At 32.0% G+C, this 10,017-nt stretch overlaps 1 long non-coding RNA gene and 1 pseudogene across 2 annotated transcripts; one reads left to right on the top strand and one right to left on the bottom strand.

The window, feature by feature from the left end:
* The first annotated feature begins 5,055 nt into the window (after positions 1-5,055).
* LOC102592740 (anthocyanin 5-aromatic acyltransferase-like) lies at positions 5,056-6,744 on the top strand (annotated as a pseudogene). Its single transcript, XR_001475228.1, has 2 exons — positions 5,056-6,613; positions 6,652-6,744. The product of XR_001475228.1 is annotated as an anthocyanin 5-aromatic acyltransferase-like (transcript).
* A 348-nt stretch (positions 6,745-7,092) lies between these two features.
* On the bottom strand, positions 7,093-8,386 carry LOC107063343 (uncharacterized). The gene is made up of 2 exons (XR_001475229.1): positions 8,048-8,386; positions 7,093-7,353 (listed from the first exon to the last, which is right to left on the bottom strand). It is a non-coding gene; the product is annotated as an uncharacterized lncRNA (long non-coding RNA).
* Positions 8,387-10,017: the final 1,631 nt, after the last annotated feature.

Genomic DNA, 10,017 nt, shown 5'->3' with positions numbered 1-10,017 from the left:
ATAATAATAATAATAATAATAATAATAATAATAATAATAATAATAATAATAATAATAATAATAATAATAATAATAATAATAATAATAATAATAATAATAATAATAATAATAATAATAATAATAATAATAATAATAATAATAATAATAATAATAATAATAATAATAATAATAATAATAATAATAATAATAATAATAATAATAATAATAATAATAATGAATGTTCATATTATTAGTGACGAAAATAAATGTCACAATTAAATCTAAATTTTTATAGCTAAAGCTTATAATAATTAACTACAAACTTTTATTTGTCACTATTGTAATAACATATTTTTTGAGACAAAATTATTTTGTGTCCAAAAATAAATTAATTTTAAGACAAATAAAATTTGTTACGAATTAGATACATCATTTGTGACAAAATAATGTGTCACTGATAACTTTAAATTCGTGACTGACAGTACTCAATAAATGACATCAATTCATTTTTTGGTGGGAAATTTTAGTGGACAAAACTTTGCCACAAACTTTTATGTTTCGTAACTAAAAGTATATGTCTCATATATTTAAGCACAAAAAGTAATTTTTGTCACGAAAAGTAAATAATTAGCGACGAATTTTATGTCGTAGCTAACAATTTCGTAGCTATATATCATATTTGTTGTAGTGAACGTAGACCTAATTCAATTTTTTTGAATTGCTGGATAGCAAAAACTTGACTTATATGCTGCTGATTTCGGATGGGGAAGGGCCGCGAAGTTATAATTCATTTCTCTTGACAATGATGATGGTGGAATTTCGATGTCTCTTAGTAAATCTAAGGACTTTGATGGAGATTTAGAGATTGGCTTGTCTTTGTCTAAAACTCGAATGAATGCTTTTGCTACTATATTCACTCACAGGATTAGCTTTTTATACCAAGTCTGAGTGTTCGAGGATTTGGCAAGGATTCCTACATGTATCTTGGCTTTCTTATTCAATTGCTTGATATTAGTTCTTTGTACATCCGAATAAGCTTTTTTGTTTTGTTTATGCATTTTGCACCTTTAAGAGTATAATGTTTCTTCTAAAAGAAAATGTACTACTATATATTATACTTCTCTTTTGACAACCTTCTTAAGGTTTAATTTAATGATAGGAAAATACATAAAGTCTCCTCAAATTAGTCCTCTTATTTTAAAGAGACACTTAAACTCTGCAAAAATCTTATAATACATTCTACTTCATACCACCTAGCTTGAAGGAGGGCATTGACGAATAAAAAGTTAATTCAACACAAATGATGAACGTGGTTGGTAATATAAATTTATTATTTGAATTTTGAAAATATAATACAAAACTAGAAAAGAACATAGGGTAGCACGTGTTAAAGATGTAACACATATACAGCTTATTTATTTACTTTTAATGTTCACTTATTGTGGTGAAACCAAAATGATCAAATTCCATTCCTACTTGCTACGTTTAGGAGTTTTTATATATTTTTTTAAATATAAAAAGGTTTAATTGTTCAAACTTTAATTAATTTTAAGATTCTAATTATGATTGGAGAAATAACAAAAAAATATAATTTTATCTAATGTGAAATCCTTTTATAAATGATTAAAAAAGGATGATCATTTCATTTATGGTAATTACATTTGGGTATGTAATTACCCAAATCCTTTTATACCATATATATATATAGGGAGAAAGAAATTTTGAATCCGTTGAACACAAGACTAGAGATTGACTCAGTGATTTAGGATTTCAAAATTTCCAAATTCAAACCCTAGACATTCTTGAATTCCTTTAATGAAAATTCTAAATTTGGCACTGATCCGCAAGTAGCAACAACCACTTGAAAACTTTCATATTCTTGTCTTGTATACTAGAAAGTGATGCCCGTGCGATGCACGTGGTCTAAGCCCAACAATTTGATTCTTAATGTGTTCAAATATGCAATATTTATTATTAAAAAAAAATGGACCAAAAGATATATCTTATCTTAAATTTTTTGTCATTACAAATTGTATTAGCATCAAGTTAATAATGTATTAGTACCATAAAAAAGATATAGTTAGTGCATAGTTAGGTTTGTATGACAACCAAAATAACTACACCTGAATGTTTCAACAATTGATATGCATTGATTTCATAAAATAATCACTACATGGGAAGGAATCATCAACAATTGTAATTTTGAGAATTAACCAAAAAAAAATAATCTCTGTCATCAAACGAAAATTGTAATTCACACAATTTTTAGTTGAAAATTACACTACTAACAATGCTAAAAATATTAATGATAGATCCTAAAAGGTTTCTCTTGATCTTGCAACGGTTGACAGTAATCTAACTTTCATTTTTTCAAGCAGATTTTTTTTCACATGGATGTTGGTGCTTCTTCAGCGGTACATTTGTACCTTTCAGAAAAAGTAAAATAAAATAGGATTCAGGAGGAAAGTTCCGTTTAAACCCATAAAAAGGAAGTGACTTTTATGCAACAGTTAAATACCACTCTAGCCTTTTCAATTTTCTTTCTCCATTTGTATTTCAAATTGCTTTCTCCATTTGTATTTGGTCCCTGACATAAGTGTGTTATTGTTAGAAAGTCATCCACCTAGAGAGGAAGGCATAACAAAGAATTAGGGATCATGACAAATTTCAACCGAACAAATTAACACATTTTTAAATGGGGAACTTACATAAATATACTATATTAAGAAAATATTTACCATCTATAGCAATAATATTTTCTTTTCACTTGATCACTTTGAATACATTTATAATACAAATTTAATACATATTACAGAGAACACTTGTAACGACTCGAACTGTCGTTAATTAGGAAATGAAAAATATTGAGGAAATTTTGGTCTCCCAGCCTGCCAGAGTGGGCCTGATGCCGCTAGGGCGGTGGCGCTCTAGCAAGATAAGTTGCCGCCATAGCAGGATGGGCGAGACAGATTGTAAATAACGCAAAGTCTGATTTTCTCATTTTTCCAAAAACACCAAAAAGAGGCAGGATTACCCCAGAAACCCTTTTAAGGCTGCTCTAGGCTTGGGAAGGAAGGAGAAAGAGATTTCTAGCATAAGGAGGTTGATATATTGCGGACTTCCGGTCAAGATTCACCGTCCCGTCGCTCAAAAATCAGAATTGAAGCTATAATCCCGTGCAACTGCTTAGCACCCAGGTAGGCTGAATTTTATTAATTGAGTAGTATAAATTTGTAATTCACTGCATAGTATATTGGTAATGGACGGTAGAATTCATGTGTAGGCTTTTGTGCACTGAAAGGAGATGATTAAACATATATTCGTAGGGTTGTATCAGACATATACCGTAGGAGAAAGTACTACTCCATGAACTAGGGTAGGTGAATGCTTGATGTCATGTTTGTGTGATGTATGTTAGTGTTTGATTCATTGTGATGCATATATGTATGCGAATGTTGCACTGTTGATCACATTAAATGCGAATTAGTATGAATGGGTGATTGTATGCCTTGAACCAACACTTGATTGTATGATTTTGAGAATGGCGTCACTATCTATATAAAATAATTAATTAGCAAAATTCCGGGAAAAAAAGCGACGGACAGCGTCTCTTAGTCTGTCGCTTTTAAAGAAAAAATTTATTTTTTTTTAATTAAAAAGCGACAGACTAAGAGACGCTGTCTGTCGCTTTTTAAAAATGTTTGACTAGATATTTTGACCAAAAAGCGACGGACTGAGAGATGCCGTCCGTCGCTTTTTTGAAAAACTAATTAGTAAAATAAAATAAATTAAAACGACGGACAGCGTGGTTATTGTTTAATTTATAAATAATTGTATAAATTATAGGAACCACATATTATAAGTACTAAATAACATCCTATCCCTTCTAGTTTTCTATTTACCAAAAATCCCTTAAAAATGATATTTGCGGGATACATAGCGGCGTGCACGGGATACATTAGGTTTGATACATTCCACATAGAGGGATACATAGCATTGTGCACGGGATACATGCGAAATACATAGCGTTGTGCACGGGATACATGCGAAATACATAGTGTTGTGTACGTGATACATAACGTTTGATACATTCCACATAGCGGGATATATAGCGTTGTGCACGGGATACATAGGTAAATAAAGGATTTTTGAAAATTTTGAAATAAGTAGGGATAAATGGATATTAAGGTAAGTAAAGGAGTGTAGTTAAGTAATTTGTCCTTATTTTTTAAAAAAAAGAGACGGACTAAGAGATGTAGTCCGTCGCTTTTTGTAAAATAATTTTAAAAATAATTATTTTAATTAAAAAGCGACGGACGGCATCTCTTAGTCCGTCGCTTTTTTGGAGCGACGCTGTCCGTCGCTTTTTCTTCCGTCGTTTTTTAGCATTTTTTTAGTAAATAATCCATTTTTTTTTGGGATGAAGAATATCTTCATATCATCTAGCTTGAAGGAGGGAGTTAAAGAATAAAAAGTTAATTCAACACAGAAATAATGAGCGTGGTTGGTAATATAAATTTATTATTTGAAAATATAATACAAAACTAGGAAAGAACATAGGGTAGCACGTGTTAAAGATGTAACCAAGATAGTACTTATTTATTTACTTTTAATGTTCACCTACTCTGGTGAAACCAAAATGATCAAATTCCATTTCTACTTGCTACATTTAGGAGTTTTTATATTTTTTAAATATAAAAAGGTTTAATTGTTCAAACTTTAATTAATTTTAAGATTCTAATTACTATTAGAGAAATAACAAAAAAGATAATTTTATCTAATTTGAAATCCTTTTATACACGGTAATTACATTGTGTAGGTAAGGTATTAATGTTTTTTTTTGTATATATGAAGAGAGATTCTGAATCTCTTGAACACAATACTAGAGGTTGACTTAGTGGTTTAGGAGCTCAAAAATTTACCTTCCAAATTCAAACCCGAAACTTTTTTGAATTTCTCTAATGAAAATTCTGAATCTGGCACCGGTGCGCAAGTAACAACAACCACTTGACAACTTTCATATTCTTGTCTAGTATATTTTGCTATATAAGCCACACCTACTTTGTGCATCAGCCACACATTCAAAATCATGAGTAGATATTGATATGCCAAACCTACTTTGTGCATCAGCCACACATTCAAAGTCATTAGATATTGATAAGCCAAACCTAGCTACTTTGTGTATCACTTAACCAAACGAAAATGACTTCACTACTGATTGAGCAATGCCAAGTTGCGCCACCTCCCCACGGTGGCGCAACTGAGCTAACGCTCCCTCTAACTTATTTTGATCATATATGGTTCGGTTGTGGCTATATACGCCGGATTTTATTCTACAAGCTACCAATTTCCAAACTCGATTTTGTTCAAACCATTATTCCTACTCTTAAACATTCACTCTCCCTCACTCTCAAACACTACGCACCCTTAGCTGGCAACATTGCTTGTCCACTAAATTCGAGTGGTTATCCTGAGTTGCGTTATGTGACTGGAGATTCTGTATCTGTTACTTTTATTGAGACTGATATGGATTTCAATCATCTCATTGGTAACCATCCTCGAAATGCTAAGGATTTTTATCCCTTCATTCCTCAATTGGCACAACCTAAGGATGCACCGGGGGTCAAACTAGTCCCGGTCTAGCCATTCAAGTGACACTTTTTCCGAATCTTGGCATATCCGTTGGTTTTAGTAACCATCATGTCGCTTGTGATGGAAATACCATAGTGAAATTCATAAGAACATAGGGTTTACTCAACAAATTCGGCGGTGATGAACAATGCTTAGAGAATGAGTTCATTCCATTTTATGATAGGTCCGTGATAAAAGACCCTTACGAACAAGGGACGATTATATGGGATGAAATGAAGCAAAATATGCCGGAGATAGGTGACATAATTGTGACTCCTCCTCTTGATAGAGTTCGAGGTACATTTATTATAGAACGAGATAACATTGTTAAGCTCAAGAATTTAATATTGTCAAGACGACCTAACCTAAGTTATGTGACATCTTTTACAATAACTTGTGCTTATATATGGACTTGCTTGATAAAGTCAAAGTTCGCGATTGAGGAAGAGACGATAGATGAGGATGTTATGGAGATTTTTGGATGTGTAGCGGATTATAGATCGCGTCTCAATCCACCACTTCCTCAATCTTATTTCGGTAATTGCCTAGTCACGATTGCTTCAGAAGCAAGTCGTGTCGACTTAGTTGGAAAGGAAGGGTTTATAATAGCTGTGGAAATCATTGGAGAGGCCATCAAGAATCAAATGAAGGATGAGGAATTGATCTTGAATTGTAGTTGGTATAGAGAATTTTGTGTTGTTGACATGAAACGAACACTTACAATTGCTGGATCACCAAAGTTTAATTTGTATGATGTTGATTTTGGTTGGGGTAGGCCAGAAAAAATAGAGATCATTTCTATTGATAATAGTAGTGGTATATCTATGTCCATTAGCAAGTACAAAGATTCAGATGGAGATTTAGAGGTTGGCTTGTCTTTGCCTAAAATTAGAATGAGTGCTTTTGCTGCTACATTCGACCATGGGCTAAGCTTTTTGTAAGAATGTACCAAGGTTTATCGGAAAATTTATTACTATAGAATCGTGGATTGTAATTCAAGAATGCCAAAATATATGGGCATTAATTGATGTATTATTGAATTGGTTTCTTTTGAGTGGGGACGTTTTTTTATTGAACCCGTATATCTTTGATAGTTGAGGTGATTATATGTCATGCCGATCTTCGATTAATTGAGATGCATCATTATCCTTTTTTATTGATATTATATTGTCCACATGCATTGACATGAGATTGAATATGAGTAAAGGTCTGGAAAGTATTTAGTTAGAAAAATTATATTGTCATTGAAGGTAAATATTTTTTTAATATAGCATATTTATGTGATATACCCAAAAGGAAATCAAACTAATTTAATCCAACAAGATCCAATTCAACTATAAAGATGAAAAGCATTTTTCACCTCAACTTGATTAAAGTCGCCCAAAAAACACCATACATCAATTGATTTTGCAGATTACCAGACTCTTCTGCCACTAATTTTTTTCACTACAACTTGTGCAACTTTATTGCTGATACAACAAATATATTAATGCATACACATTTCTATATAATAGAAAAAAAATAAAATAGATGTTTAAGTTCATATATACTTTGGATCTAAACTATACATTTTATTTATATTAAGCAATATATGTGAAACTTGAATTTAAGCTACCGCTTCATAGAAAGTTATTGAAGCTGAGAGCCTAATTCCATCTTGGTAACTCTTTACGTGGTTCAGCTCTCAGCAAGACAACTTTCGATTGTCCACATTAAAGAATGACAGAGGCCTCCTTTTGAGAGCTGGAAAAAAAAAATCGAAGCTTTTCGTCTAAATATATCACAACCTCTTGAACAAACTGGATATTAATAATGTAAAACACACATTAATCAAGATAAAATTTTCAACAGGTAAAATCACAAGTCATAGCTCCACGATATGTAGGTTTCTTTTGGTCTTGCAACTCTTGCAAAATATTTAGATTTAGACGGAGACCACAATGTGAATTTTAATCATTTTCTGATCTTTGAACGCATCAGAAAGTCCAAAGGCAAGCAATATGAGAAAAAAGGACATAAATTAGCTATCAGGATAGTGGCATTGAATATTTAGCTTTCTCAGGTGTTTGCAACTTATTAAGGGCATAATTCTAATGCGTATCAAGATAAATTTTCTTGGGTCTTTGCAGCTTATTAAGAGTGCTTCGGTAGTTGAGCATGAGGTAAGAGTAAGATCACAAACATACAACTGAAAGGGCAATAATAACCAATCCAACTGCTATCCGATTAATAACACAATTTTTGTTACTTTTTCATTCTTCGAAACTCAATGTCATAATGTGAAAGATAAATCATATTGTATCAAAGTAGATGAAACAAACACGAAAACATAAGAAAAAAGGTAGTTGGAGAAAACCTTGAACGCGCGTGGTCAATGCATTAACGTGAAAAGAGCCAATATCTAACTCATTAACCTACTAATTGAATCAAAACTTACTAATGGTCTTGGTTATCTAGCTCTCCATCAATTCCCTCTTATAGTACTCTTATCTCCAGTGTCAAGATATGTTTTTTTGAGGTGACGCATACATTTTTGAGAATGATCGATGCATAATCACAGCTCTCCCTTTGGCTTAAATTCCAACCTAGAAATCCTGACTTTGCTGCCAATGGAGTTCTTATTGAGCGTCGAAGCTAACTGCAGTTCAAATACAAATGCAATTCCTAATTAATAATGTGCACAAAAGTTAGAAGAAGATAGCAATATCTGATTAGAAAAGTTAATCCTTGCTACAACTTCATTTTATCATCATCAAATTTTGGCAATATGCAGAGGACCAACCACACATTTCAAATAGTAATTATGTCGCTTAGGTTAGTATTAGTTTATATGCAAGAGTTCAAAATCTATTCACAATTTTCATCGATGTTTCCCAACCAACACAGTCAAAGAATGACAATGTCATCCTCTAGAGGTTCCATTTACTTTTAATCTATTGGATCTTAGTTTTTCTCCCTCTATCTTCATGGTTACGTTAATTTCTCTACCCCTTAGCTTGGTGCAGGTCTATTTCTAGATCTGACCATATATATTGCAAATCTAACTTATTTTGCTATGCTATTGTTGGTAGCAGAGTTGTCGCTTCAATCTACTATAATTATGAAATTACTTCTAAGTTCTAACTACCACACCACTTGTTGTGACACCTCTATTTGGATAGATATCTAGATATGAAGCAATTGTCATTTTGTTGCAGGATGGTATAGAGTTGAATACCAGAATATTGGATGCACAGATGTTGTTATTATACCAAAGTTTAATTTGTATGATGTTGATTTTGGTTGGGGTAGGCCAGAAAAAATAGAGATCATTTCTATTGATAATAGTAGTGGTATATCTATGTCCATTAGCAAGTACAAAGATTCAGATGGAGATTTAGAGATTGGCTTGTCTTTGCCTAAAATTCGAATGACTGCTTCTGCTGCTATATTCGACCATGGGCTAAGCTTTTTGTAAGAATGTACCAAGGTCTATCGGACAATTTATTTCTATAGAATCGTGGATTGTAATTTAAGAATGCCAAAACATATGGGCATTAATTGATGTATTATTGATTTGGTTTCTTTTGTGAGGGGATGTTTCTTTATCGAACCCGTATATCTCTGATAGTTGAGGTGATTATATGTCATATCGATATTAGGTCGCTATAATGTAGGTGACTTTTTTGTAGTTACCTCATGAGGTCGCCGAACAGAGACCTCACGAGGTCACCAATAAATTTTCCGATTTTTTAAAAAAAGATACCTCATTAGGTTGCAATTTCATAATTTACTTTTGTTTTATTTTTAATAATGGTGGCCTCATGAGGTCACTATTATATTATTTATTTTTATTTTATATTTAAAAAAAGAGACCTCGTGAGGTCCATACAATTTATTAAATTTATTTAAATTTCTGAATAGAGACCTTATGAGGTTGCTTTATTTAAAACCAAAAATAAAAATAAAAAGCGACCTTAGTAAAGAGACCTCACGAGGCCGCTTTATCTCATAGCCTAAAAAATAAAATTGCCAAAAAGAGACCTCGTGAAGTCTCTTTACTGCATTTCTAAAAAATAAACTAAAGAAAAGAGACTTCATGAGGTCTCTTTACTGCATTTCTAAAAACTAAAATGCAGAAAAGAGACCTCATGAGGTCTCTTTTATGAAATTTCTAGAAAATAAAATGCAAAAATTTACTGCATTTCTAAAAAATAAAATGCAGAAAAGAGACCTAATGAGGTCTCTTTTATGAAATCTCTGGAAAATAAAATGCAAAAAAGAGACCTCATGAGGTCTCTTTTCTTAGAAAAAAAACTAGCTGCTTGTAACTGTTTTTGCAGCTGCTCATCATCTGTCATATTAATTCAATACCTTTCTAATTAGCTAAATCAAGCTCAAAGAGCTTCCAACAATCAACTGATACAA

Source organism: Solanum tuberosum, unplaced genomic scaffold (genome assembly GCF_000226075.1).
Source record: "Solanum tuberosum cultivar DM 1-3 516 R44 unplaced genomic scaffold, SolTub_3.0 scf00338, whole genome shotgun sequence".
Taxonomy (NCBI): Eukaryota; Viridiplantae; Streptophyta; class Magnoliopsida; order Solanales; family Solanaceae; genus Solanum; species Solanum tuberosum.
This window is presented reverse-complemented; position numbering and strand designations above follow the sequence as displayed.